At 35.5% G+C, this 4,349-nt stretch overlaps 1 pseudogene; it reads left to right on the top strand.

The window, feature by feature from the left end:
* Positions 1 to 2,274: 2,274 nt before the first annotated feature.
* LOC139887706 (uncharacterized) overlaps positions 2,275 to 4,349 on the top strand; it is an 8,817-nt pseudogene continuing 6,742 nt past the window's right edge.

Here is a 4,349-nt window from a genome sequence, read left to right as displayed (position 1 = left end):
TATAAAATATTCATATTTTCCCTTCCCTATCTACTTGGGACTAGGGATGGTAAAAAGGCCCGTATATGATGGTGAAATCCGAAATCCGACAGTTTTGGGCTAGGTTCGGTCCAGGTTAATGGGTTCGCGAGCCGGGTATGGGGATGACTTTTAAATTTTATCTGGGTTCGGTTTTGGGGACGGTTTTAGATATAAACTCGTTTACCCGGCCCGTATACTCGAAAAAAATACCCGAATACGTATACCCGACCCATAAAAGAGTTTACTTTTTTCAATATAAATATTTAAATATAATTAAAGAAATTTAAAAAAAGAATTTAATTAAAGAACTTTTCTATTATTAGCCCGTAGAGCTATTTTTAAGAACATAAGATGTTTTATTTACTTGTACATTGATAATAACCATTCCAATTAATTACCCCACTACATTTTATGTACCATCAAATAATTATTAGTGACTCATACTATAAGTATAATATAGATATAGATATAGATATAGATCTTAGATTTATTATTAGATAAACTCTTTATTAAATACTTCGTAATTATTAGTGACTCATACTATAAAATCATATTTGAGTTAATTTTGATAATACTTTTTAGTGGCCCGTACTATAAAGTTATAAACTTAAAAATATATGGGGTTCTACAATTATATTTAGCGGTGTCTTGTAAAATTGTTAATAATCGTTTGTAAAAAAAAATTTCGTAACTAGTGGTGTCACAGGACCCTGTAGCTATAAAGGTAGACTCGCCACTGTCTGATCGGCTGTATTGTTTTAAGTTTTAACCTAACGAACTAGTAATCATCATTAACACGATCATATGTGATTCTATCAATAATAAGTGTATTTAAACCAGGTGGATAGAGTACTGGTACATTTTTATCAATTAATTTATTATACTTTATTATTTGTTAAAGAATTACATAATTAAACGTCCCCATTTGTTAACGAACTAGTCCGGTTCGGCCCGCGCGATGCGTCGGGAAATTTCGTCATGCATATTCATCTTTAACATAGCGTTGTGTACGTATTGGGGGGGGGGGGGGGGTGTAACGGCTCATGTGTTAAGATCCGTTTTAGATATCAGTGTTCTTAGCGTTTTTGAAAAAGTGTCTGTTTCGAACGTAGTTGGTCTCGTTTTATTCGTAAAATTATTTCAAGTTTAATGGTGGTAGCGGTGAAATTTAACTCGCCTCGAGTACGTAGTTAACGACTGTCGAAGTTTATGGTGGATGTTGTTTTTTGATTTAAATTAAAAATTAAAATTTACAGTTTATACTCCTGGGAAATTGTATAAGTTGAATTGTTTAGGGGGGTTGGGGTGATATTTTATGATGTGAAAAGGAAGTGTGAAACGGCTACTTTTTTTCTGGAACGACATGAGGATCCACCTCTTTTAGTATATAGAGGTTACGTAGTTAACGGCTGTCGAAGTTTATGGTGAATGTTGTTTTTTGATTTAAATTAAAAATTAAAATTTACAGTTTATACTCCTGAGAAATTGTATAAGTTGAATTGTTTGGGGGGTTGGGGTGAAATTTTATGGTGTGAAAAGGAAGTGTGAAACGGCTACTTTTTTTCTGGAACGACATGAGGATCCACCTCTTTCTCTTTTAGTATATAGAGGTTAATTACATAATTTTTTTTGGTTTTTCGATTTTGTCCCCGGTGGATTTTTTTTTTTTGCCCCAAACCCTTCATATTTTGTCCCAAACATTCATATTTCCCCTAAAACCTTCGTATTTTGTCCAAAAATCTTCAAATTTTGCTCAAAAAACTCTATATTTTGCTCCAAAACCTCCATGTTTTGTAAAAAAATCCCTATATTTAAAAAAAAAAAAATCGCCCACAGTGAAAAAAATTTATGGGTTCGCCACTGAACGTCCCTATCAGATGCCCCTCTAGACAAACATAATAACTCATTGCAAGGACATAGAATTTCATGAAAAGGACCAATGCTATCAAAAGGGGTTTCCATCTCAGTATGGGTTACACCAAAATTAAAGCATATAGAATAAACTGAATTTTGAATATCCAAGTTTCCCAAAAAAAAAAAAAAAAGTGAGAATCTTATACCTTTTCTCAGATTTATTCAGGTGAAGAATTGCAAAATAAGGATTGTGACAGTGATCGAAATGATGTGCTGGAGTCCGCAACGAAATTAACGCCGGAAGGTGTGTCGGGTTCATGTAAGCGAGCTTTGGATGTCGTTGTGGAACAAGTTTCTGTTTTTGGGGCTTTAGATGCTCCCCTGCCATGTTGAACCTAGATGTCCGTGCATGCGCCTTCAATTTCTAATAATGGACCGGTGTCTTCTAATTGTGGTTATGGGCCTCTTAGTTCTATTATTGGGCTGATATCTAGTGGCCTGTATGGTGGAGTTAAAGAGCTGGCAGTTGGTGGCAAGGTTGCAAAAGACGTGAGACGGGGTCAAGACAATCGGGTTCTAAAAAGGTCGAAACGTTCGAGACGGGGTCGAGACGGGGTCGAGACGGACGTTGACCAAAGTTGACTTTTAAATACATTAGTATATAAATGTATATGTGTATACATATTTTAAAGCCAAAAACTTTAATTGACTAATTTGTGCCCATAATCGCTATCACCATTAATATAATACAGAAAATTCAAACTAAAATACGATAAATTTGACCAATTTTATCGACTTTCTGGCTTTTTGGGAGACTTTGACCTGATATTTTTTAACTTTGACCTAAATTTTGACCGTTGACTGTCATATTAGACGGTTTTCTTCGAGACGGGACGGATAAGTCACCAAACCGTCGCAACGGCTCGAGACGGGGCGTTTTGCAACAGTGGTTGGTGGTGTTAATGCGCCCGTAGGTAGATGTATTGGGTTGATTGGGCCTGATGTGGGGTCCGTTGGCCGACTAGTTTTGGTGGTGAGCTAAGTGCCCGTGTTGATTCAGAGTTGCCTTCCGGTGTTGTTATCGATTTCAAGAGGGTAAAGTTAGGGTTATGATTTCGGCTTAATTTTATGTAAAAATGTTATTAATTCGATATGGCTAATCAATTTTGTCTATGTTGTTCTTAATTTCGTCTTAATTTTCCGTATGTATTGTTTTCATATTTGAATTTTTAGTTTTATTCTTTTTCTCATTTCATTAACATTGGAGAATACATCCACGTCTGCACTAATTCGTAAATTTTCTCATTTTTCAGGTTTTAGGTTTGGATATCATTCCCATTGGTACGTTTGGTTTTATGGGTTATTACGGGTTTTTAGTCAATGTTCAAGGTCATATGTGTTAAAAGAATATTTTGTGTGTGTTTTTAACGAAAAATAATATTATATACATAAAATAAAAAGATCCGAAGATATAGCAATGTTACAAGGGTTACATATGGTGCATTTGTGTTAAATAAACCGCGTCCAACACTAACATGTATGACTCAACTACCTATTACATTTGCGTAACATCAATTGAAGTTCAGAAATCAACCCCGAAACACATTAACCCACAATGAGAAGTAACCACCACTAAAACATCACACCTAGAAAAAGAACCAATCCTAAATCCTAATCCACACGGACAACTCACTCCTCGAATACAAGCCCCAACCCAATATTGTGTGTGTTGTTAAGAAATATTTTGATGTATGTGAGTTGGTCAAAAACAAGCTTTCTTATATTTGGGAGAGACTGGCACGTGCTATATTCACCCTGTAAAACACGACAAACAGACTTCCAATTCTGACGTTTTCGCACAAAGAGTGGTAGTGATTGAGCCAATATCTTCCGCCGATGACATCCAATTAAAACCCTCAAAATCAACCACCACCACCACCGGAATCAATTCCAACTCCGGAGATCAACTAATCTCCGACGGACTAACTCCGATCACCGATAACAAACCTACAGCCGACGCAGGATACGCATTTGAAGGATACGAAACGGCAATCGAGACGGAAGTTGCTGATGACAATGCGGCGGTTTCTGATATTACTGATAAACTGAACGTCGTTGAACGTGAACATCAGGAAGGTGAACCGGAAGATGTATCTACGGGTGTAAACCCTCAGAGTTTTTAAGTGCACTTAATGATTATGAATATAAGCAAGTTCGATTGTTCATCTGCTTTTAAAGTTACATTTTATGTTAATTATACGAAGTCAGAGTTATATGCATTAGGTTTCATTATATTCCGTGATTTGTTGGTTAAAGCGATGTTTATTTATGTGTTTAGTGTTGTTTTAATTTTGTATGGTTATTATAATGTTGATATCATTGAATCATCTACATCTACATATATATTAAGATAAGGATGACTGAAATGAGTAGTAACAGATGAAATGAGTCAAGTTTTAACCTTTTAGACTCAT

This window comes from Rutidosis leptorrhynchoides, chromosome 2 (genome assembly GCF_046630445.1).
Source record: "Rutidosis leptorrhynchoides isolate AG116_Rl617_1_P2 chromosome 2, CSIRO_AGI_Rlap_v1, whole genome shotgun sequence".
NCBI classification, from domain to species: domain Eukaryota; kingdom Viridiplantae; phylum Streptophyta; class Magnoliopsida; order Asterales; family Asteraceae; genus Rutidosis; species Rutidosis leptorrhynchoides.
The sequence above is the reverse complement of the archived record's forward strand: the minus strand, read 5'-3'. Positions and strand labels throughout refer to the sequence as shown.